At 47.6% G+C, this 26111-nt stretch overlaps 1 pseudogene; it reads right to left on the bottom strand.

Annotated features, from left to right (window-relative positions):
- Positions 1 to 6923: 6923 nt before the first annotated feature.
- Positions 6924 to 21595, bottom strand: LOC137560770 (protein SEC13 homolog; annotated as a pseudogene).
- Between the last annotated feature and the right edge of the window lie 4516 nt (positions 21596 to 26111).

The raw sequence follows: 26111 nt of genomic DNA, 5'->3' as shown, positions 1-26111 counted from the left end.
GCAGGTTCTGTAACAGACTGGTAGAACAGCAGATCCTTGAGCAATCCGGGGTCGGTAGCAGAGCAGGTAGTCAGACGGGCAGGGTTCGGCAACAGAGCGGGTTATCAGACAAGCAAGGTTCGGCAGCAGAGCGGGTAGTCGTACAGAGCAGGGTTCGGCAACAGAGCGGGTTATCAGACAAGCAAGGTTCGGCAGCAGAGCGGGTAGTCGTACAGAGCAGGGTTCGGCAACAGAGCGGGTTATCAGACAGGCAAGGTTCAGCATGGAGTAGGTCAGGGATCAGGCAGACAAAGTGTCACGTCACGGGAGCAAACTTGCTGCAATACCACAGCACAGAGGTCTGGGCTCTCCAGGCTTAAATAGGCCGTTTGGCGCGCACCGCGCGACGCGCACACAACGTAGAGCGTCACGCGCACACGGAGCAGCGCGTCACGCGCGCATGCGCAAACACGGACACGCACATGCGCGATACACACGTGCACGCCCGCGCACACGCACGCACAACAAGAAGAAGATGCATAAAACAGCCGTCTTTGCGCGAGCGCGTGCACAGCAATCATGCCCACACCTTGCGGTGCCAACACTTTCGCCGCACAACGCCACGCGCGCTGGAGAGCCCCGACAGAACACCCTGCCGGGAGGCCCGCCGAGACCCCCCAGAACGACTGCCAGCATCCGCATGTGCCAGCCGCCTCACCTGGACAGGTAACTGACCGTGACAATGCCCCCCCCTTACGGGCAGCCTCCGGATGCCTCCTGGTCTTGGTTTATCTGGACACCTCTGATGGAACCGTCTCACCAAAGCAGGTGCATGAACAAAAGAGGCTGGTTCCCAGGTGTTGTCCTCTGCTCCATAGTTCTTCCATTTAATGAGATATTGTACCCGACTACCCCTACATCTGGAATCCAGAATATCTTCCACTTCATATTCCTCTTCTCCATTCACTATGTCTGGTGAAGGTGGTCCTGAATTCTGTCCAGGAAAGAGGTCCGGATGTACTGGCTTTAACAGAGAAACGTGAAAGACAGGATGAATTCTGAGATTGCTAGGTAATTCAAGTTCATAAGCTGATTGTCCAATCCTTCTTCTAATTTTAAAAGGCCCAATAAATTTAGGACCTAGCTTCTTCGATGGGCATGTAAGTCTCAAGTTCTTGGTTGATAGGTATACCTGGTCCCCCACTTCCAAGTTCACATCTCCCCTCCTGTGACAATCAGCCTTCTTTTTAAAGTCCTCCTGAGCCTGAGTCATTGATCGCTGAAGGAGTTGATTATTCTGAACCAACCACTTGGCCAATTCTTCTGCTGCAGGAACTGGAGATTCTTTCACTATACCAGGTAAAAATGAAGGATTAAACCCATAGTTGTCAAAGAATGGAGATTGCTTAGTGGACGTATGGACTGAATTGTTGTAGGCAAATTCCGCGGATGGCAATAATTGAGCCCAATTATCCTGTGACCCTGAAATGAAGCATCTGAGATATTGTTCCAGTGTTTGATTCGTGCGTTCAGTTTGTCCGTTGGATTGTGGATGATATGCTGATGAAAAATGTAACCGGATATTGAGTATTTGACAGAGTGCTTTCCAAAACTGTGAAGTGAACTGAGTTCCCCTGTCTGATACAATGTCATTAGGAACCCCATGCAACCTTACAATCTCCTTGATGAAGGTCATAGCAGTAATTCTTGCAGAAGGTAAGTTCATCATGGGAATAAAATGCGCCATCTTCGTCAATCGATCTACCACTACAAAGATCGTGTTAGCCCCATCTGCATTTGGTAATTCTACAATAAAGTCCATTGATATTGAATACCATGGTCTAGGAGGAACAGGTAGTGGATTCAACAATCCCCATGGTTTGAGATTCAACCCCTTGCTCCGGCTGCATACTTGGCATGACTTGACATAGTTTTCGCAATCTTTCTGCAACGCAGGCCACCAAAAAAAACGTTGGACTAATTCCTGGGTTTTTGCTACTCCAAAGTGACCGGTCAGCTGATGGTCATGGCACAGTTTGAATACTTCCAACCGATGTTTTTCTGGAACAAAAACCCTATCTTTGAAAAGCCACAACCCGTCTTTGGCTACCAACTGTGTCTTCATCTTGTCCGGTGGGTCTGCCGAATCCTGACGGAGCCGTTCTATTAGCTCCGGTTGTATTAATAAAAAATTCTGATTGGAAAGGATAGTATCCATTACTGTTGGCATCTCTTCTTCAGGGAACATGCGCGACAATGCGTCCGGTTTGATATTCTTTGAACCAGGGCGGTATGTGATATGGAAAGAAAATCTTGAAAAGAAAAGTGCCCATCTGGCTTGTCTTGGGTTAAGTCTCTTTGCTTTCTTCAGATACTCTAAGTTTCTATGATCCGTGTAGATTAGGATATCCTGAGAAGCCCCTTCCAGTAAGTATCGCCATTCTTCCAAAGTATATTTAATAGCTAACAATTCCCTGTCTCCCACGTCATAATTCCTTTCCGCATCCGACAATTTCCGGGAAAAGAAGGCTATGGGGTAGAGAATTGCTTTTTCACCCGATCTCTGTGATAACACTGCACCCACTGCTGAGTCTGAAGCGTCCACCTCCAGGATATATGGCATGGCCGGGTCAGGGTGCTTGAGAATGGATGCAGAAGTGAACAGTTTCTTTAGCTTCTCAAAGGCGCATTGAGCTTCCTCTGTCCATTTAAACGGAATATGTTGTCGGGTCAGCCTCGTGATGGGTAAAATAATGGCGGAAAAGTTCCTAATAAATTTCCAATAGAAATTTGCAAATCCTACAAATCTTTGTACTGCTTTTCTGTTGATTGGTGCTGGCCATTCAAGGATAGCTTGAACTTTCTGGGGATCCATTGTAAATCCTTCTGCCGAGATAATAAGCCCCAGGAACTGAATTGTATGTTGCTCAAATTCACACTTTTCAGCTTTAGCATAGAGGTTGTGACGTCTTAATCGCTCCAAAACCTGACAAACTTGTTTCCTGTGTTCCTCCAAGGATGTTGAAAAAATCAGGATGTCATCCAGATATACTACTAAAAAATGATCAATAAACTCCCTGAGAACATCATTAATGAAATGCTGAAAGGTGGCTGGTGCATTGCAAAGTCCAAATGGCATAACTAGGTACTCAAAATGACCGTATCGTGACCTAAAGGCAGTCTTCCACTCGTCCCCTTCTCTTATCCTCACTAGGTTATAGGCACCTCTCAGATCCAATTTTGTAAAGATCTTGGCATCTCTTAATTTCTGGAATAGTTCCGGCATAAGTGGTAAAGGGTACCTGTTTTTGATTGTAACCTTGTTCAATTCCCTGTAGTCAACACAAGGCCTGAGGGTTCCATCTTTCTTTTGGACAAAGAAAATTCCTGCGCCAGCAGAGGACTTGGAAGGTCGGATGAATCCCTTCCTCACGTTCTCTTCAATGTATTCACGTAATACTTCTTGCTCAGGTTCTGACAGGGGAAACATTCGACTAAAAGGGATTGCTGATCCAGGCAGTAAATCAATGGGACAATCATATGGCCGGTGAGGAGGCAATGCATCCGCTTTCTTTTTGTCAAAGACATCAAGAAAAGTATGATACTGTTCCGGTATTGCTTCCTGCAAAGAAGATGTGCAAAGAAGAGTACCCACTGCTTTTGGTTGTTCCAGTATACAACTCTTGTCGCAATAGGTGGACGGAAAGGACACAGTGCCGGATGACCAATCAATAGCAGGATTGTGGGCTTGAAGCCAGGGTAATCCTAGTATGACTGGATGGAGCGGTGAAGTAAGGAGGTCCAGCTTCAGTTGTTCCTGGTGTAATCCTTGGATGGTGGTAGCAAGAGGTAATGTCTCATAGACAACCGGACCAGAGCTCACTTCACTACCGTCGGCTAGATGAATTAGAAGGGGATTCTGTTTAAACTGCACAGGTATCCGGTGATTAGTGGCAAACGTGATGTCCATAAAGCAGCTACATGCACCTGAATCAATAATGGCTGATACTTCAAGGTTTCCTGCGGGTAACTGAAATGAGATAGGAACAGAGAAATGATTAGTGGATGGCCGAATAATCTGAAGATTATATGTATGTGGATTCTGCATGATTTGTTTCTTCTCACCAGGGGTGCGGATCGGGCAGGCATCTAGGAAGTGACCGGCTGAGCCACAATAGAAACAGAGGTTCTCCTGACGCCGTCTTTGTCTTTCTTCGGGGGAGAGACGAGAACGAATAACCCCAATCTGCATCGGCTCTGGCTGATCTTGGTCTGCCACAGGAGCGGGAGCACCAACAGAGGAGGCAGGTATCCAATTGGGGCGTGGGCTGCGTTCACTGAATCTCTCCAGCTGTCGTTCCCGGAACCGTCTGTCAATCTGGATTGCAGCAGTAATGAGCGTTTCCAAAGTAGTCGGAGCATCAGCACGTGATAACTCATCTTTAATGTAGGCTGACAGACCCTTCCGATATTGATACCTCAGGGCTGAATCATTCCAGTCGGTGTCGGCCGCCCACCGACGGAACTCCGCAGTGTACTCTTCCACCGACCGGCGGCTTTGACGAAGATATCCCAAGGCGGTTTCAGCAGTAGCACTACGCTGTGGATCGTCATATAGTACTGCCATAGCTGCAAACAGGGTCTCCGATGTGGCTAGAGATACATGTTCTTGATCCATAAGGTTGTGGGCCCAGGCTTGAGGTTCCCCTTGTAATAGGGAGATGATTAATCCCACTTTTACCTCTTCGCAGTAATAAGTGCGAGGTTGCAGATTAAAGTAAAGCTGACATGAGTGACGGAAAGCTCGGAACTTGGTTCGGTCTCCAGAGAACCGATCTGGCATAACTACACGTGGTTCAGGAGGTGGAAGAGGAGCTGCAGCAGGAGGTGCGAGAACTGGACTAGCGGCTGGAGGAGGAACGTTTACTGGAGCTTGGTTCCCAGTTGCAGACATTTCTCCCACTCTTCCTTCCAAGCGTAAATGGCTAGCCTGTAGTTCCTTCATGGCCTCAGTCAGGGCCGACATCTGTTCATACAAGGTGGTCAAAACCTTCGCTGCCTCAGCGGTCTCCATGTGATGGCTGTGGTATTCTGTCACGTACCTGAAGGTAAAGAGACCGATGTGCTGAGGACAGCAACCCCTGCGGCTTATCAACCCCAAGCCCTGAACTGGAAACAGGTGCCTTGGGTTAACACGGGGCAGGAGTGCTCGCAGATCCAGTCGTTGGAGTGAGCAGGAACTGGAGACTCCCGCAGGACGGGTCTGGTACTGCAATGACCCGTACACCAGAGATGATGTTGCCACGCAGGTTCTGTAACAGACTGGTAGAACAGCAGATCCTTGAGCAATCCGGGGTCGGTAGCAGAGCAGGTAGTCAGACGGGCAGGGTTCGGCAACAGAGCGGGTTATCAGACAAGCAAGGTTCGGCAGCAGAGCGGGTAGTCGTACAGAGCAGGGTTCGGCAACAGAGCGGGTTATCAGACAGGCAAGGTTCAGCATGGAGTAGGTCAGGGATCAGGCAGACAAAGTGTCACGTCACGGGAGCAAACTTGCTGCAATACCACAGCACAGAGGTCTGGGCTCTCCAGGCTTAAATAGGCCGTTTGGCGCGCACCGCGCGACGCGCACACAACGTAGTGCGTCACGCGCACACGGAGCAGCGCGTCACGCGCGCATGCGCAAACACGGACACGCACATGCGCGATACACACGCGCACGCCCGCGCACACGCACACACGCACAACAAGAAGAAGATGCATAAAACAGCCGTCTTTGCGCGCGCGCGTGCACAGCAATCATGCCCACACCTTGCGGTGCCAACACTTTCGCCGCACAACGCCACGCGCGCTGGAGAGCCCCGACAGAACACCCTGCCGGGAGGCCCGCCGAGACCCCCCAGAACGACTGCCAGCATCCGCATGTGCCAGCCGCCTCACCTGGACAGGTAACTGACCGTGACATAAAGCATCTCCTACAAAATCTCACTCATGTCCACACCAAGACGTACCACTTTTATGGCATTAAAGGACAACTATCGATTAACATGTTTTCTTAAACTGGCCTGGGAATAGCTTGTGTAGATGTTCCTAAATACTGCTGTATCTGTACCCATGCTCATCTCTTCCTTTAATGTTATCAAATTCTTTTCATGGAGTGGTGTTGGGACCAGGGCCTTGGATCAGTGAATGATGAGGGGAGGGGGAAATCCCTTTCCCTACATATGTTAACCCTGTATGTACTTTATATATTTAGCAGATGACAGGTCTAAACTGCAGCTGTAGTTTTGTCTCTCTGAATAGCTCATTCAGAGAGATAAAACACAGGCTTTTGAAGGTTGTCTGTCTAAGGATACACTGACATGTGCAGAGCAAGCAGGCTGAAATGTATCCATCTGCAGCATAAAAAAACATTCTCTTTTGTGTGTGTAACCTAATACCAAGGCAAGATTTTCATACTAAAGTATTTTGCTGTAGCCTTCTGAAATATGCAGAGACCAGCACTGACTGTATTGTCACTTTTCTCATAAAGCACAGACTCCCCTTTGCTAAAAAATCATTCCAATGCAGCTACAATCTAATGAATTACAGCTTTTGCCTCTTATGTTAATGTTTACGCAGCTACTTAGACATACTTTGTACATTGTAATTTTAGAACACTTGGTTATTGATAGTTGTCCTTTAATGAAAACACAGAGCCTTCCTACTTTTTCCTGCTGTTGTCATACCTGGTGCAAAAGGCTGTAACGCTATGGTGGAGATGGAGGATAAACTGCTGCTGCCTGCACAAGAGTGAAGGGAAAACACTTCACACAGGAGCCAGAGAATGACTGCCTGAATATGTATACTCTGTGGAGAAAAGGAAAAACATTGCCTCACGCGGTCACATCAGCTCTTACAGAATTACAAGCTGAAGCATGACCAAATATTCAGATAAGTAATGCCTCTTTTGTATAAACAATTATCTTTTAATTGCCCTGGGTGCTGCACCATCTAACAATCTGATAAAATATTGAGAAAAAATCTGCAGCAAGATAGTGTAGTCCCGTGATCCCGCGCACACACAGGTGGGGGCGCTGCGGTTTACAGAGTTGGTATTTATAATAACTACAAATTGTCCAAGTTTGATTTCACCTCTCTCTGATAAATTAGTGAGGATGTTGTCTGTCATACAGGAAGTAGAAATTAATAATTTTGTTAGTCCAATCAAGGCTAGACGTCACTGCTCGTTCTGCTGCCCTTCTGTAACTGCAGACACTGCGCCTTGTCCTTTGTTTACATCACTGATGCAAGCCCATTGGCCGTCCACAGACTCCTATCACAGGGTCACCTGTAATCAGAGGAGAAACATCAATTAAGCATATAGTTGGAGAAAGATTTCCAGACTATGGCCAGTCTTTTGTATGTAGTGCAGGTGGCTGTATTTGCTACTCTCAAATGTGTTCTCCTTGTCCCTGCACAGGCGCACGCTACCTCCCAGTCCCTGCATGGAAGCACACGACCTCCCAAGTCCCTGCACCGGCGCACACGACCTCCCAAGTCCCTGCACCGGCGCACACGACCTCCCAAGTCCCTGCACCGGCGCACACGACCTCCCAAGTCCCTGCACGGGCGCACACGACCTTCCAAGTCCCTGCACGGGCGCACACGACCTCCCAAGTCCCTGCACGGGCGCACACGACCTCCCAAGTCCCTGCATGGGTGCACGCGACCTCCCAAGTCCCTGCACGGGCGCACACGACCTCCCAAGTCCCTGCACGGGCGCACGCGACCTCCCAAGTCCCTGCACGGGCGCACACGACCTCCCAAGTCCCTGCATGGGTGCACGCGACCTCCCAAGTCCCTGCACGGGCGCACACGACCTCCCAAGTCCCGGCACGGGTGCACACAACCTCCCAAGTCCCTGCACAGGTGCATACAACCTCCCAAGTCCCTGCAGGGGCGCACGCAACCTCCCAAGTCCCTGCACGGGCGCACGCAACCTCCCAAGTCCCTGCACGGGTGCACGCGACCTCCCAAGACCTTGCACGGGCGTACGCGACCTCCCAAGTCCCTGCACTGGCGCAGGCGACCTCCCAAGTCCTTCCACGGGTGCACATGACCTCCCGAGTCCCTGCACGGGCACATGCGACCTCCCAAGTCCCTGCACAGGTTCACGCAACCTCCCAAGTCCCTGCACAGGGCTGCACTGGAATTACCTGCCTGTATACTATTCTGCAGGGCTGTGGAATTGGTACAAAAATTATCCGACTCCTCAGTTTATGAAACCACTGACTGACTTTCAGGTACCCAAAATTGCTCCGACTCCTTAGTCTTATACTTAGGGCTAGTTCACACTTAATTTAAAAACGTATCCGTAGCTACGTTTTTTGTCCCGGACGAAAAACGTAGCCACGGATACCAATGTTAAAAATAGGAACAGCACACACTCAAGTTAAAAACGTATCCGCGTGCGATCCGCGGAATACGTTTTTAAACCCGGAACGCTGAGTCCGGACTTGCAGCATTTTTCACGGACCCGTATACACGTACGGGTAGTGAAAATCAATGGGGAAACGGGCCTCCCTCTTCACTGACATTTTGGGACACTGGAAACGGATCAGTTTCCAGTGTCCCATGGTGAAGGAGGGGGCCGCCATGCTGAAGGGGGTAGCAGCCAGGACGGGGGGCTGCGGGCAAAGCGGCGGCCAGGGGGGGTCACATCCACCCCCCCTTGCTCACCTGGGTGCCCCCCTCCCCGCTCCCCCTCCAGCTCGCATATAATGTAATAATTTGTACCTAATGAAGTTCGGCGAGCCGGGCACTTCCGCCCACACCGCTCGCCGTCACTTCCTGCGATGCCGCCCACTGAAATACAGAGGGCGACATTGCAGGAAGTGACGGCGAGCGGTGTGGGCGGAAGTGCCCGGCTCGCCGAACTTCATTAGGTACAAATTATTACATTATATGCGAGCTGGAGGGGGAGCGGGGACGGGGGGCACCCAGGTGAGCAAGGGGGGGGGGGGATGTGACCCCCCTGGCCGCCGCTTTGCCCGCAGCCCCCCGTCCTGGCTGCTACCCCCTCTAGCAAAAAAAAAACAAAAAACGCAAGCGGATCCAAAACGTGTGCTGCAAAAAAGGCAGCACGGATCCGTTTGCGTTCCGGGTTTTGAAAATCGGAGCCCGGACCGCGGATGCGTCCCGCACCCGGAGCTAGTGTGGCCCAGGCCTTACAGTATACTATATACTATTGTCTTATACTTACCAGAGCTGTGGAGTTAGTACAAAAAACATCTGACTCCTCAGTTTATGAAACCACCGTCTCTTACTCCAGGTACCCAAAAATTGCTCTGACTCCTCAACTCCACAGCCCTGCTATTCAGCCTACTAGATGGGGAGGGGTTACGTTAAAAGGAATCTGAAGTATGTGGGATATGGAGGTTGACATATTTATTTAATTTAACAGTGCAAATTGCCTGGCTGTCCTGCTAATACTCTTCCTCCGATACTTTAAGCCATAGACCCTGAAGAAGACAAGACAAATAACATTTATATTGCGCTTTTCTCCTGGCGGACTCAAAGGGCCAGAGCTGCAGCCACTAGTGTGCACTCTATAGGCAGTAGCAGTGTTAGGGAATCTTTCCCAAAGTCTCCTACTTAAAGGGAACCTAAACTAAGAGGGATATGGATGTTTCCTTTTAAACAATACCAGTTGCCTGACTCTCCTGCTGATCAATTTGCTGCAGTAGTATCTGGATCTCACACCTGAAACAAGCATGCAGCTAATCCAGTCTGACTTCAGTCAGAGCGCCTGATCTGCATGCTTGTTCAGGGGCTGTGGCTAAAGTATTAGAGACATAGGATCAGCAGGAGAGTCAGTCAACTGGTATTATTTTAAAAGGAAAAATCCATATCCTTCTCAGTTTAGGTTCCCTTTAATAGGTGCTGGCTTACTGAAAGGGAAGCGCTTGGATTTGAACCTTGGTCTGCCGTGTCAGAGGCAGAGCCCAATACCAGTACAGATCAGATGTTTCTGACAAAAACCTGACAAGATTAGCTGGATGCTTGTTTTAGGTGTGTGACTCAGACCCTACTGCAGATAGTAAAATCAGGACAGTCAGGCAACTGGTATTGTTTAAATGGAAATAAATATGGAAGCCTCCATATCCCTCTCACTTCAGATTCCCTTTAAAGTACCTGCTCAGCAGCTTCTGCACCAACCACTTCCTGCACGACAGTTCTCCTGAGCAGCAGTCCGCGGTCTCAGACAGCGTCGGTGTCATACAACTTTTCACTGTATTTATGTAAATTAGGAGACCAGAAAAAAGCGTATCCTTTTAGCGGCGCGCCACTACACCAGTTACTCACCAGTATACAGACAAAGATAAGTACATAGCAAATCATTTTTTTCATAAAGATGAGCTTGAATTTTTAATATGTGCAAAAAATTGATTCACAAATCTTCAAAAGAAATTCATCTTAAGACACAACATCCCATAAAAAAGTGCAATATCAAAACAGTAAGATTAATTGTTTTTATAAGACGACAACATCAACTTGTTGTGGACTCTCCCTTGGTCGGTTCAGTCTGTGTGTGGTGTTTTTCTATATTTGGAAGTGGTGATTCCTGGCTTGGTTGTTGTCCAGATGCTGCTCCATTTGTTGCCCTATTCACATTGCAGGTGGATATTCCTGGCTTAGTTTTGGTCCAGATGGTTTTCCATCTTATGCTGTGTGTATAGTGCAGATGTACAATTGTTTGTGAAGGCCTGAAGAAGGGTCTACCTGAAACAAGTCAACGTCATCTTTTAAAAATAATTGATCTAACGGTTTTGATATTGCACCTTTTTATGTGTTGGCGTGTCTTAAAGGGTTCTCTGGTATGTTTAAAAAAAAGCTAAAACTGACACTTAAGTGGGGCTTCTATTGGCCCCCTGCAGCTGTAATGTCCCGTGCCATCCTTCTCCGATGCTTTATTCCCCGCCGCCGGTAACCTGCTAATTATTTATCTAACCAGACGAATAGAACTGCGGCTGCGTGTCTGCGCTCCCGCGCGCAGGAGCGAGCATGCACGTCATTGGAAGCTTACTGTGCAGACACAGTAGAAATTTTCTTGTACTGCCCCTGCGCAGTAAGCTCCCGATAACGAGCGCGGACACGGCCGCACAGCCGCAGTTCTATTTGTCTAGTTAGACGAATAATTAGCAAGTTACCGGCAGCGTGGAACGGAGCACCAGAGGAGGACGGCACAGGACATTACAGCTACAGGGGGCCGATAGAAGCCCCAGGTAAGTGTCAGTTTTAGCTTTTTTAAACATACCAGAGAACCACTTTAAGGGCCAGTGCACACCAAAAACCTCTAGCAGATCCGCAAAACGCTAGAGGTTTTTGAAGCAGATTTTCAAAGCATGTTTAGAGAGATTTTATAAACATGCCTAGCGGTTTTTGGAGCGTTTTTGTATAGCAGATTCCATATATTTTTACAGTAAAGCTGTTACTGAACAGCTTCTGTAACAAAAAAGGCCTGGAAAACCGCTCTGATCTAGCGTTTTTCAGATCAGTTTTCCACTTTCCTATACTTTAACATTGAGGCAGAAACGCCTCAGAAATCTAAAAAATGCTGCAGCCCCCGAGTTTGCGTTTGTAGGAAAAACGAACCGCTCTGGTGTGCACCATCCCATTGAAATACATTACCCAAGCAGTTTTCAATCAGCTAGCGTTTTTAAAAACGTTCCAGAACCGCTCTGGTGTGCACCAGCCCTAAGATCAACTTCTTTTGAAGATTTGTGAATCAATTTTTTGTACTTTTTGGATATGTTACGGCCAGAACCCGAAGTCTGGCTACTTCGGGTTCAGGCCGGTCAAAATGCGAAGTGGCCGGGCACCTGCGGCCAATGGTAGAAATGAAAAGTTTCCCAAATGAATTCATATCCCGGCGGCGTTAAATGAATGAATTCCCGGCGGCATTATGTGACCGGATGAAGCCGTCTCTTCGGCTGTGCCTCCTCTCCTCCCCCTGCCCCTCTCCTATGCAGCTGTGGCAGCCGGGGACCACGCGTGTCCCCCAGGATCGTTGGTAGCGGCAGGGAAGCAGAGCGGGAAGGCTGCAGACATCGCTTCTGCCAGCAGCCACTCTGCAGAGGAACAAAAGGCAGGATTCCCTGCTGCTACGAACAACTCTGAGGGACACGCATGTCCCCGGCTGCCAAAGCTGCATAAGAGAGCGGCAGGGGGAGGAGAGGAGGCAGAGCCGAAGAGGTGGCTCCATTAGGTCTGCGGCTTCATCCGGTCACATAATGCCGCCGGGGAATTCATTCATTTAACGCCGCCGGGATATTAATGCATTTGCGAAACTTCATTTCTAACATTGGCTGCAGGTGAACAGCCACTTCGCGTTTTGACCGGCCAGAACCCGAAGTGGCCAGACTTTGGGTTCTGGCCGTAACAGATATATTAAAAATTCAAGTTCATCTTTATGAAAAAATTAGGGAAATTCTCCTAGATAGAGACAAAGACAACCTCAGCAAGGTCATAGAAGCTATACATATATATTTCTACAATATCCAACAATTAAACAAAATCGTTCTGGAGTTGGAAAGTCAGAGGAAATCTCCACAACAGGAGCCCAGAAAGCTGCAAAACCCCTCCCCTTTACCGCTATTCACACTGCACCAGCTCTGACTTCCACGGGCCACAAATGCTCTTCTTTGTATTCACAAGGGCAGGTGAGCACGGACATGGCTACGCATCTTGTTATCTCCCCTGGACACAGCCTGGATGTTGGCGGTGATGGACCAGCTCACGTGCCACACCACATCATTGAATTTATGCAGTAGTTTTGGTGTCCAGCTGCTCATGGCACGCATGTCCAGATGTAAACTCTGCCGTCCTGTAAGACAGACCCAACAATGGTTTGTTACAACAGAGCTGGATTACCGCAGATGTATGGAATAGAAAACTCCTCTTCATGTTTACCTGAGAGCAGCAGGCTATAGTGCAAGTAGGGAGACCAATAGAGGGAGCCCAGGCCACATCTCTCGCCCAATCACTGTGTGCCTTTAGCTTCTGGTCTTCCTTCCACTGACCATCCCTGAATAAAAGGAGAGAGTGCTGAACACTTTCCTCATTTACAAAGAGGTGCCTCCTCTCCACCACTGCCCTGTCAGGAGAGCTCCAACTTACCTCCAGATCTTTACCAGGTTGTCACAGCCACCAGACACAAATCTGTTGATGTAATTTGGCCTCTGTCCAGATGGCCGCTGATCCACCAAACTGCAGGCACCACTGAAGGGGCCCAACTCACAGCATTAAACCTGATCTATGGAGGGACAAAAGCAGAATTATTTACCATCAGCTTGGTAGAGCCAGCACAGCAAAGGCCAGAAACAACATGCAGAGAACCTCACACTAATAAGCTTAAAGTAAACCTGTATACACAACTGCCCTTTGGGGGTACTTACCTCGGGAGGGGCAAGCCTCTGGATCCTATAAGGCTTCCCTGTCCTTCTCAGCAGCCTCAATCCAGCACTGGCTTCCCCACAGAAACGGCCACCACAGTATTGACATCATTGAGCCTCGTGCAAGCTTGCCAATTGGGCGCGGCAGAAATAGCCAAGCATCTGTGCAGTGGAGTAGACCTGATTAGGCTCGGCTATTTCCACCAGAGCTCAAATGGCAAGCAGCTACTGCGCCTGTTCGGGAAACCAGTGATGGAAGCCGCTAGTTCACAATCTGGCAACAACTTTCCAGGGAGCCAGCGTTGGATTGGAAGTGCTGAGGATGACGAGGGAAGCCTTATTAGTATCCAGGGGCTTCCCCCTCCGAGGTAAGTACCCCCCAGGGGCTCTTTTTTTCTTTAAAGCAATTCTGAAGTGAAGACAACACAGAGGCATGACAGCACATATGAATAAGTACCAGCATATGTGGGCAGAGCCTCTAATAGGCAGACTGCTCCCATTGCATCCAAAACAGATGCTAGAATATGCATTAACTACCCTAATCTCTAATTAAAGGGAAATGTCATGCAAACATAGTATAACCTGGCAGCAGCTAGCAATAAAGTAGAACTTACATTTTGTATAGAGCAGGGAGAAATGGCAGTGCTTCGTAAAGCCAGGCCGCATTTGTTTGCATGCTAAAAAACTGTTTTGGAAGCTAACATCCTCCATTAGCCTATAAAAGGCTCTGGGCTGGATGTCATTCAGATGCAGCCTGGCTGCCTCTTGGTTGAAATAGTAAGGCTCAAAGTAATATTGAAATAAAGATAGATACCTTCTAGATCCTCACCCCATGCCCCTGGTCTACCGCTGTTCAAATGGTGTCACCGAGTACTTCCGAAGACTAGCTGTTCTGTATTACAAGGTGCTAGTCCAGGCTCACAGCTGCACCTGTTCTCAGAACCACTCAGAGAGGCAAGTGTTTCCAAAGCCTTCTAAGGAGTCCCAAAGGCTCTGGGATCTCAATGGAGGCACGGCGCTGAAACAATGGCATGGAGAGGACTGGGAAGGCTCTATGGGATTCAGAGCCATCCCTCTACATAGGTGAATATCTAACTTTTTTTTAGTTTCGCTTCAGTATTGCTTTAACCACTTCCAGACCACGCTATTTGAAATCTATGCCCTGTTTGGGACCTGTTATCCCTGCCAGGGAGTACATTTCAATTAGCCCGCTGCACACTACCGCCGATTGTGCCGATCTCCCGCCACTGCAGCTTACTCGCCCTGCTGTCAGTACGTGCTAACAGGGTGTGCTGACAGTGACCTGAATATAAAACAAGACTGAATATACAGTGTCATCTGGGGGCCAAACGTGCACTGCTGCAATTGGGAAATGTACATTGTTAGCGTTTATTCGGGTTTTGCTTTTTTTCCCCCGCAAAAAGAAAGCTCTCTTTTACCTGCACAATCCATGCCTCGGTAATTACAAAGTATTCCAACGCATTAAAAAAAAACACAGGACAAACGTGAAAAATCACATGCGGAAAACACAATTGCAAATGCGGATGCGCTATTGCGGAAACCAGTGAATCCTGATCAACGGCCCAAAGGGTTGCATTGGATCTAATGGTCCAATAATGCATTTAGATCGATTTTCAATAGATTTCATCCTAAAATCTATTGGAAATATGTTCCTAGTGTGTGGCACACATCAGATAGATTCCTGTCAGATTCGACTTAACAGGCATCTGACAGAAATCTGATGGTCGAACTTGCTGCAAATCTATCAGTGTATGGCCACCTTTACAGTGTAAACACAATGGCCCTGATTCACAAAGCGGTGCTAACAGTTAGCACCCTGGTGAAAAGCCCTTTATCACGCCTTGGGCCTGATTCACAAAGCGGTGCTAACAGTTAGCACCCTTGTGAAAAGCCCTTTATCACGCCTAAACTCAGTTTAGGCATGATGGGCCTGATTTACAAAGCGGTGCTAACAGTTAGCACCCTGGTGAAAAGCCCTTTATCATGCCTAAACTCAGTTTAGGCATGATAAGTTTAGGTGTGATAAGTTTAGGGGCCTGATTCACAAAGCGGTGCTAACAGTTAGCACCCTGGTGAAAAGCCCTTTATCACGCCTAAACTCAGTTTAGGCATGATAAGTTTAGGGGCCTGATTCACAAAGCGGTGCTAACAGTTAGCACCCTGGTGAAAAGCCCTTTATCATGCCTAAACTCAGTTTAGGCATGATAAGTTTAGGTGTGATAAGTTTAGGTGTGATAAGTTTAGGCATGATAAGTTTAGGTGTGATAAGTTTAGGTGTGATAAGTTTAAGCGCCAACTGCGTTAGCACCGTAGTGCACAGCTGATCAAAAGTTTTACGCTAGCAAAGACTGGTGCACTTCGTATAAAGTTTAATGGTGCTGCTGTGCGTGCGGGACTTTGCAAGCGATCTAAACTTATCTAAACTTAGCATGCCTAAACTTATCACACCTAAACTTAGCATGCCTAAACTTATCACACCTAAACTGGCTTTTCACCAGCATGGTGCAATGGTTATCATGCCTAAAGTCTCTAACTGGGTTAGCACCGCTTTGTGAATCGAGCCCTAGGGGCTCGATTCACAAAGCGGTGCTAACCCAGTTAGCATGCCTAAAAGACTTTAGGCATGATAACCATTGCACCATGCTGGTGAAAAGCCAGTTTAGGCGTGATAAGTTTAGGTGTGATAAGTTTAGGTGTGATAAGTTTAGGCATGCTAAGTTTAGATAAGTTTAGATCGCTTGCAAAGTCCCGCACGCAAAGCAGCGCCATTAAACTTTATACGAAGTGCACCAGTCTTTGCTAGCGTAAAACTTTTGATCAGCTGTGCACTGCGGAGCTAACGCAGTTGGTGCTTAAACTTATCATGCCTAAACTTATCACACCTAAACTTATCATGCCTAAACTTATCACACCTAAACTTATCACACCTAAACTTATCATGCCTAAACTGAGTTTAGGCATGATAAAGGGCTTTTCACCAGGGTGCTAACTGTTAGCACCGCTTTGTGAATCAGGCCCTAGGGGTAACTTCGCGCGAAGAGCAGGAAAAAGCGGTGATAACTCAGTGGTGAAAAGGTCATCACGCCTAAAGTCTTTTAGGCGTGATAACTGGGTTATCACCGCTTGGTGAATCGAGCCCCTAAAGTCTCTAACTGGGTTAGCACCGCTTTGTGAATCGAGCCCCAGGTGTGATAAGTTTAGGCATGATAAGTTTAGGTGTGATAAGTTTAGGCATGATAAGTTTAAGCGCCAACTGCATTAGCACCGCAGTGCACAGCTGATCAAAAGTTTTACGCTAGCAAAGTCTGGTGCACTTTGCATAAAATTTAATGGCGCTGCTTTGCGTGCAGGACTTTGCGCATGATCTAAACTTATCTAAACTTATCATGCCTAAACTTATCATGCCTAAACTTATCACGCCTAAACTTATCATGCCTAAACTGGCTTTTCACCAGCATGGTGCAATGGTTATCATGCCTAAAGTCTTTTAGGCATGCTAACTGGGTTAGCACCGCTTTGTGAATCGAGCCCCTAAACTGGCTTTTCACCAGCATGGTGCAGTGGTTATCACGCCTAAAGTCTCTAACTGGGTTAGCACCGCTTTGTGAATCGAGCCCTATGGGCGCAAAACTTTTGATCAGCTGTGCACTGCGGTGCTAACCCAGTTGGTGCTTAAACTTATCACGCCTAAACTTATCACACCTAAACTTATCACACCTAGGGCCTGATTCACAAAGCGGTGCTAACAGTTAGCACCCTGGTGAAAAGCCCTTTATCATGCCTAAACTCAGTTTAGGCATGATAAGTTTAGGTGTGATAAGTTTAGGTGTGATAAGTTTAGGCGTGATAAGTTTAGGTGTGATAAGTTTAGGTGTGATAAGTTTAAGCGCCAACTGCGTTAGCACCGCAGTGCACTGCTGATCAAAAGTTTTACGCTAGCAAAGACTGGGGCACTTCGTATAAAGTTTAATGGCGCTGCTTTGCGTGCGGGACTTTGCAAGCGATCTAAACTTATCTAAACTTAGCATGCCTAAACTTATCACACCTAAACTTATCATGCCTAAACTTATCACGCCTAAACTGGCTTTTCACCAGCATGATGCAATGGTTATCATGCCTAAAGTCTTTTAGGCGTGCTAACTGGGTTAGCACCGCTTTGTGAATCAGGCCCCTAAACTGAGTTTAGGCGTGATAAAGGGCTTTTCACCAGCGTGCCAATGGGCCTGATTCACAAAGCGGTGCTAACAGTTAGCACCCTGGTGAAAAGCCCTTTATCATGCCTAAACTCAGTTTAGGCATGATAAGTTTAGGTGTGATAAGTTTAGGGGCTCGATTCACCAAGCGGTGCAAAGTGTTAGCACCGTGGTGAAAAGGCCCTTATCACGCCTAAAGTCACTTTAGGCATGATAAGAAGAAACTCGCGCGAAGTTGACGTAAGTGCGCGCGCAACACCCGACGCTTCGCGCGAAGCTCCCATTAAGCCCTATGGAACTTTGCGCGCGCTCTCACGCGCGTACGCGCGAACGCGCTTGCGCGCGGTAAGTTCGCGCGAAGAGCAGGAAAAATCGGTGATAACTCAGTGGTGAAAAGGTCATCACGCCTAAAGTCTTTTAGGCGTGATAACTGGGTTATCACCACTTTGTGAATCGAGGCCCTAAACTCACTTTAAGCATGATAAGTTTAGGTGTGATAAGTTTAGGTGTGATAAGTTTAGGTGTGATAAGTTTAAGCGCCAACTGCGTTAGCACCGCAGTGCACAGCTGATCAAAAGTTTTACGCTAGCAAAGACTGGTGCACTTCGCATAAAGTTTAATGGCGCTGCTTTGCGTGCGGGACTTTGCAAGTGATCTATACTTATCTAAACTTATCATGCCTAAATTTATCACACCTAAACTTATCATGCCTAAACTTATCACACCTAAACTGGCTTTTCACCAGAGTGGTGCAATGGTTATCATGCCTAAAGTCTCTAACTGGGTTAGCACCGCTTTGTGAATCGAGCCCAATGTGCGTAGCCCTCACCATATGCACATTGCTGATCTTCTTGACATCCCATGGGCTGTCCCCTGTATAGGTGAGTAGAGAAATGGCGCCGTCTGAACTTCCGCAGGCCAGCTTTAACCCGAAGTCGTGTGGGGCCCAACACATGGGGCCTGATTCACAAAGCGGTGCTAACAGTTAGCACCGTGGTGAAAAGCCCTTTATCACACCAGGGGCTCGATTCACCAAGCGGTGCAAAGTGTTAGCACCGTGGTGAAAAGGCCCTTATCACGCCTAAAGTCACTTTAGGCATGATAAGTAGAAACTCGCGCGAAGTTGCCGCGTGTACGCGCGTACGCGCGTAAGTGCGCGCGCAACACCCGACGCTTCGCGCGAAGCTCCCATTAAGCCCTATGGGACTTTGCGCGCGCTCTCACGCGCGTACGCGCGAACGCGCTTACGCGCGGTAACTTCGCGCGAAGTGCAGGAAAAATCGGTGATAACTCAGTGGTGAAAAGGTCATCACGCCTAAAGTCTTTTAGGCGTGATAACTGGGTTATCACCGCTTTGTGAATCGAGGCCCTAAACTCACTTTAAGCATGATAAGTTTAGGTGTGATAAGTTTAGGTGTGATAAGTTTAGGCATGATAAGTTTAGGTGTGATAAGTTTAGGCGTGATAAGTTTAAGCACCAACTGCGTTAGCACCGCAGTGCACAGCTGATCAAAAGTTTTGCGCTAGCAAAGTCTGGTGCACTTCGCATAGAGTTTAATGGCGCTGCTATGCGTGCGGGACTTTGCATGCTATCTACACTTATCTAAACTTAGCATGCCTAAACTTATCACACCTAAACTTATCACACCTAAACTTATCACACCTAAACTGGCTTTTCACCAGCGTGGTGCAATGGTTATCATGCCTAAAGTCTCTAACTGGGTTAGCACCGCTTTGTGAATCGAGCCCATGGAGTTCACTGCATAGGAGACAAGCTGCAAGAGAACCCCACTATGACCATTATATTGCATGGATTTACTATCCACAACTGGAACTGATCTTTATTGATAATAAGACATGCAAAGTCATCTGAGAATGTCTGACCTCACAGACTACCCAGTTAGGGTGGGCAAAACCAAAACTGATATTTCAATGTTTAGTTGAGGCTAAATAAGTAATCATTCTTTGGTTTCTCTAGGATACAGTGAAAGGGGGGGGGGGGGGGGGGGCAGCACCCATACAAAGGAGAAGGTGCGCCCAAGCAAACAGCATTCCACACCACCGGAGCTGTTAGATGCAGGAACCAAATCGTGCAGGTACCACCGATGTAATTAAAGCTTCTTTATTGATCACATCAGATAAAAATCAGCAAATACAATGACAGGCCGCTGTTTCGAGCAATCAAGCTCTTTGTTAAGTTTATAAAACTGCAATAAAAGAGTGTCCATCCAACTCACTTATATATCCATCATAGACCAATATGGTGCAGCACATCATCCATCCAATCAACAGGCGCCAGGTCATAAGAGGACCTGATGGGGAACTGCATAGGACGGGTAAACCCCGCCCCCTCCAAAATTCACACGTTGCCCAATGTTTAATCTCATGCCTAGCTTGAAACAAAAACAACCTAGGCACTACTATGTCTCACAGCGCTGTATACTTACTGTCCATATGCTCACTATATCACCCTCAAAGGCATCTTATACCGCCGTACTATGAACATGTGCCTGGGCCGCCGACCAATCAGCTGGCACAAAGCGCCTCCCCTCACTAAGTGCTGACATAGGCAGAAGACATCTCCGCTGTCAGTAGCTAATAGTAGTTGCCGCCAACCAATCAGTGGCCAGCGTACGCAGCGCACAGCCAAACAGGAAAGAGCACTGACGTGTGCGAAAGTATCCACACCGCAACAAATAACAATGCACCTCAGAGGAAGGGGGGCGACCAATCCTATACAACCCTTTTGTATGCTGAAACCGCTGACCAATTAGCGGTCAGCCAGCACACAGCACAAATCTGCAAGTAGGCAGATGAATCCCAGAAGCCGTGCCATGCACGGCTATGGGATTCGCTGCCTCCCGCATGAAAAAATGCTGCAATGTCGTCTGAATCGATTGCAGCATTATCCCCATGGCAGAGTTTCGCCGCGCAATTTGCTTGCGGGGAAACTGCGGATTCAGCCCGATTTCTGCAGCAGTGACCCTTATAGCATGCCATCTCAGATTTCTTATCTTTATAATCACTTTGCTCTGTTGCTCACTTCTTTTCCAAGTGCTGTACCAAAACCTGGCTCTTATAATGTCATCAGTCCAGCCCATAATCTGCACAGAGCATGAGCAGGATTTCCCAGGCGTATTTGCATGACGGGTAGGACAAAATGCTGAAGGGGAGGACAAAATGCTGAGGGTGTACTTGCAACACTCTTGCTTCAAGAAAGTTACTGCGACTTTATTCCTGACAAAGATGCTTTTCATATTAAAGAGGAACTTCAGCCTAAACAAACATACTGTCATTAAGTTACATTAGTTATGTTAATTAAAATAGATAGGTAATATAATCTCTTACCCACCTTGTTTTTAAAGAACAGGCAAATGTTTGCGATTTCATGGGGGCAGCCATCTCTTTGGTCGAAAGGAGGTGACAGGGAGCATGAGACACAGTTCCAACTGTCCTGTGTCCAGATCACCCCTCCCAGTTGCTAGGCAACGAGAACAAAAACATCAGAAATCCCATCATGCTTTGCACAGCATCGGGAAAAATGCCCAGGCAGTTTTCTTTGATGGGGCGCCACTTAGCTTCTGTGCAGCTAAAAATTAGGCTTTGGTAAGAAAAACTAAGTTCTGATGCTGTGAAACTGTTAAGCAAACACCAAACCTTTTCAGTGCTGCTGAGTAGATTTTTAGTCTGGAGATTCACTTTAAACAAAAAAATGCCCACTGCTCCAGCCCCACAGATGACATCTCCAGACATTACCACTACTTCATGATTAGATCAGAATTTCCTACCACTAATGTCCCTCTCCAGCTGATATGGAACGACAAGTCATAAGGCTCTCCTTGTCAGCAGGATGTTACCTGAGGAGTCATGGCCGGTGTACTTGTACATCTTCTCCCAAGTGCCGTTTTCCTCTTTCCAGATGACGACTTTTCTGTCATAGGAGCAGGAGGCCAAGATGTTTCCATACATTGGGTGAGCCCAGGCTACCTGCCACACCGGCCCCTCATGCCTGAAAAGAACAAGCAAATCTGTGAGATGGCCTTCCAGGAGGACCCTCTGCAGCTAGGAAATGATAGGATGGATGGTAGGCTGACATGAAATCATATACATGTGATAAGATTAAACTGTAACACTACATTAAATGAAAAGCACTTGTCCAGCTTCCAAAGTGCCCAGGATGAAAGGTCCAAACGTTTTTGGTGTAATTATTTAAGGTAGGATTTCAACACAATGGGCTTGATTCACAAAGCGGTGCTAACCTACTTAGCATTCCTAAAGACTTTTGGGCGTAATAACCATTGCACTAAGTAGGTTAGCACCGTTTTGAGGAATAAAGTGGCGCGCAAAGTCCGGTGCACATGGAAAGTCGCATAGGGTTTAATGTGCGCAGAGTTTATTTTATCACGCCTAAACTGTGTTTAGGCGTGATAATGGGCTTTTCACCAGCGTGCTAACTGTTAGCACGCTTTAGTGAATCAAGCCCATTGAGTAGGGCTGCTCAAATCCGAATCCGGGAGATACCCGGATAGTTGCTATCCGGATATCTCCCAGTAAACCTGTGCAGGGTGGGCGGGGGGTCAAGCTTACCTGTTTGATGTCTTCTTCAACCGTCCTTGGCCCCTTCCACGATGCGTCCCACGTGCATCACGTGACTACAAACACTTCCTCCTTCACCCCGGAAGGAGGAAGTGTTTGTAGTTACGTGACCGCCGCGTGGAACGCATCGTGGGAGGTGCCAGGGACGGACGAAGAAGACGTCAGACAGGTAAGCTTGAAGCCCCCCGCCCACCCCGGACAGGCTTACTGGGAGATATCCGGATAGCAACTATCCGGGTATCTCACCGGATTCGGATTTGAGCAGCCCTAACAATGAGGTTGATTAACTAAGCTTTGCTGCTACAGCAGCGAGTGTTATAATCCCCTGTGCACGCTATGCAGCCATAGCATGCACTGTTAAATTACACTGGGCTCAGATAGTTTAAAGATAGCTCAGATAGTTTAAACACTCCACTGAACCCGCCCAGAGCCCGGCAGCTCCATTGCCTTAAAAGTACGATATTCCTGCACTTTGATTGGCCCAATAGCTTGACTATTAAAGAGAGTCTGCAGCGAGAACAGATCTCGCTTCAGACCTCATATATAGCAGGGGCATGTGTGCCCCTGCTAAAACGCCGCTATCCCGCGCCTTAACGGGGGTCCCTGTCCCCCCAAATCCCCTCCGTAATGCGGGGGAGCGTTTCCGCATTGGGGCAGGGCTAACCGCCGCAGCCCTGCCCCACGCGCGTCTGTCAGACGCATATCTCCGCCTCTCCCCCGCCCCTCTCAGTCTTCCTTCACTGAGAGGGGCGGGGGAGAGGCGGCGATGCGCGTCTGATAGACACGCTGGGAGGCAGGGCTGCAGCCGTTAGCCCTGCCTCCAGGAAGAGAAATGTAGAGACCAAGTCTGCGACCAACTTTTGCGGGGGGTGGGTTGGGGGTGAAGGGACCCCCGTTAAGCCGCGGGATAGCGGCGTTTTAGCAGGGGCACACATGCCCCTGCTATATACCAGAGCTGAAGCGAGATTTAGTCTTGCTTCAGTGTCTCTTTAAGTGACAAGCAGCCTACAGGGCCAATCAAAGTGCAAAAATATCGCACTTTGAAGCCACTGGACCCCGCGGGCGGGTTCAGTGGAGTGCTCGTTAAGTATAACAAAGCACTCCTTAAACTGAGCCCAGCATAATTTAACAGCGCACGCAATGGCTGCATAGTGTGCACAGGGAATTATAACACTCGCTGCTGTCATTAAGCTGCACTGCTGAAGCAGCACAGCTTAGTGAATCAACCTCAATGTGATTTAGTACTGCATTAGCCTTTTGTAAATCTAAACCTTGAGGGCCCTTTCACACTGGAGCGTTACAGTGCGGTAAATTTACCACACCACGCCCCTGGGCAATGAAAGTATATTGGGGAGTTCACACTCCCCAAGCTGCGGTATGCTGCGCCGGAAGTGCCCTATCTAACGCGCTTCCAAACTTATGGTACCGCGCGGCTCCTGGGGCGATCTGTGTCAGACTGGAAGTCATGTAAGTCTAAGGCAACACACCTGTCTTTAAAAAACCCACCACAGTTTTCAGCGTCGTGCATGCTCAGATGCGAATTTTAGAAACACACTTCTGCGCATGGCATCGATCGCCCAACAGGAAGTGAGCATCACTTCCTGTTGGCCAAATGCCAGACAGGGACTACCAAGTACTGACACCGCACCGCTGCCACCAAACTGCAGTATGAAGCTGGCCTGATATAGATATGCCCAACCCAAACAATGGATCCCTCCTTAAAGTGTACCCGAGATGATTTTAAATGGTAAAAAAGAGACACAAAGGCATGTTCTCATCCGACGGACATGCCTCTGTGTGCCCTCCTTGCCACTCTCGATCCCCCTGCACCTCACTAGTCCCCTCCCCCCCGAATCTGCTGACAAGCAGCTTGTCAGGAAAACTAATGGGGGAGGGACATCCCTTGGAGGAGAGTAACTCCTGCGTAACGCTTCTTCCCCGCCTATCAGAGTCTTCTCACTGGCTCTCCACTGCCCGCTCCCTGCCTCTCCCCCACCCCATCCATGACAATCAGCGCTCAAGAGCACCGAGCTACATCTGCAGTGTCGTGACCCCAAAGGTCACAGAAGTAAAAGTAAAGGATTGCAGCTCCCCCCCTCCTTCCCCCAGACTAGGTAGCATGCTACCATCTTTATTCTCTAATAAACAATGCCAGTTGCCTGACCATTGTGCTGATTCTTTGCCTCTAATGCAGGGCCGGCCTTAGGTTTCACAGCGCCCTGAGCGTAACCAGATTTTGGTGCCCCCCCAACCCCCATTCATCCTACACGCACGCACACACACACACCCTTTTATCCTGAGTTATCTTCTATGAGATAATTTTCATCTTCACTTTAAAATAACTTTTCCGGAACTGTATTTTACATTTGGAAAAGTACTTAAAAGTTTGTGAAAAAGTGCTATCAAAATTATTGTATTTTCTTGTATACTTGTGGTTTAAAATGCATTTTATGACAAGGTGTAAAAATATCACCTAAGAGAAAACTCAGGAATCTGCCTCCCTTAGGCCCCGTTTACACTTAATCAGTTAGTATGCGTTAGTACGCGTTTTTTCCCATAGCAGTGCACTAGGAAGAAGATTTCAGTTAAAACGCGTTCAGTGTGAAAGGAGCCACAGGAAAACATGGTACTTACTTTGAAAATCAGTTTTCTTTCAGTTTTAACTGAAAGTGTAAAAGGGCCCTAAGTAGGGATCTGCCTATATATACACTAAATGGTGCATCTGCCTACATATACAAGACTAGTAGCCTATATACACTAAGGGGGGATCTATCTATTATAGGCAGATCCCCCCCTTAGTGTATATAGGCTACTAGTCTTGTAGGCAGATCCCTCCTTAGTGTACGGGTAGCACGGTGGCGTAGTGGTTAGCTCTCTCACCTTGCAGCACTGGGTCCCTGGTTTGAATCCCGGCCAGGGTACTATCTGCAAGGCGTTTGTATGTTCTCCCTGTGTCTGTGTGGGTTTCCTCCGGGCACTCTGGTTTCCTCCCACATCCCAAAAACATACAGATAAGTTAATTGGCTTCCTCCTAAAAAATTGTCCCTAGACTATGATACATGCACTACACAATACATACATACATACACATATGACTATGCTAGGGATAGATTATGTGCCCCTCTGCGGGACAGGACAAGACAACATATATTCTGTACAGCGCTGTGTACTATGTCGGCGCTATAAATACTTAGTGTATATATAATGCATACACTAAGGGGGATCTGCCTAATATATATACACTAAAGGGGGGATCTGCCTACATATACAAGACGAGTAGCCTATATACACTAAGGGGTGGGGGGGGGGTATGCCTATTATAGGCAGACCCCCCCCCCCCCCCCCTTTAGTGTATATAGGCTACTAGTCTTCTAGGCAAGTCCCCTCCTTTAGTGTATATATAATAGGCAGATCCTTAGTGTATGTATATATAATATATACACTAAGGGGTATCTGCCTATATATACACTAAAGGGGGGATCTGCCTACATATACAAGACTAGTAGCCTATATACACTAAGGGGGGGGGGGGATCTGCCTATTATAGGCAGATCCCCCCCCCCTTAGTGTATATAGGCTACTAGTGTAGGCAGATCCCCCCTTTAGTGTGTATGTATATAGGCAGACCCCCACTTAGTGTGTGTGTGTGTGTGTGTGTATATGTATATGTATATATATATATATATATATATATATATATATATATAAACACACATATACATATATATACATATATATACATATATACACACATATATATATATATATACATATATATATATATATATACATATACATGTGTATATATATATATATATGTATATATGTGTATATATATATATATATATATATATATATATATATGTGTATATATATATATATATATATA

This window comes from Hyperolius riggenbachi, chromosome 3 (assembly GCF_040937935.1).
Source record: "Hyperolius riggenbachi isolate aHypRig1 chromosome 3, aHypRig1.pri, whole genome shotgun sequence".
NCBI classification, from domain to species: Eukaryota; Metazoa; Chordata; class Amphibia; order Anura; family Hyperoliidae; genus Hyperolius; species Hyperolius riggenbachi.
This window is presented reverse-complemented; position numbering and strand designations above follow the sequence as displayed.